Source organism: Pygoscelis adeliae, unplaced genomic scaffold, assembly GCF_000699105.1.
Source record: "Pygoscelis adeliae isolate BGI_AS28 unplaced genomic scaffold, ASM69910v1 Scaffold874, whole genome shotgun sequence".
In the NCBI taxonomy this organism is placed as follows: Eukaryota; Metazoa; Chordata; class Aves; order Sphenisciformes; family Spheniscidae; genus Pygoscelis; species Pygoscelis adeliae.
The window spans coordinates 24,280-24,604 of NW_008824684.1; positions in this window are offsets into that span (position 1 = coordinate 24,280).

Consider the following 325-nt stretch of genomic DNA (forward strand, 5'->3'; position numbering starts at 1 on the left):
GGAGCTCTGGGTGCTGCTGGGGCTCTGGCCATGGGGCACAGCGGGGCCGCGGGAGCTCAGGGCCCCTCAGCACTGGCACCTCGGCCCTAGGACCTTCTGCTGTCACCGGGGGCCTGCAGGGAGCCTGGGGATGCAGCAAGGCTCATTAGCACCAGTGACCTTCCCCTTCCCGTCCCCGGCCAGCGCTAAGCGGGTTTGTTACATATTTAATATCCTGAGAGCGTTATTAGTCGGTATTTAATGACGGATACAACCTGTGGGATAATCCCGGTCTGAGCAGAGGCGCAGCGGCAGGAGCTGGGCGGCTTGGGGCATCACAGGCTCT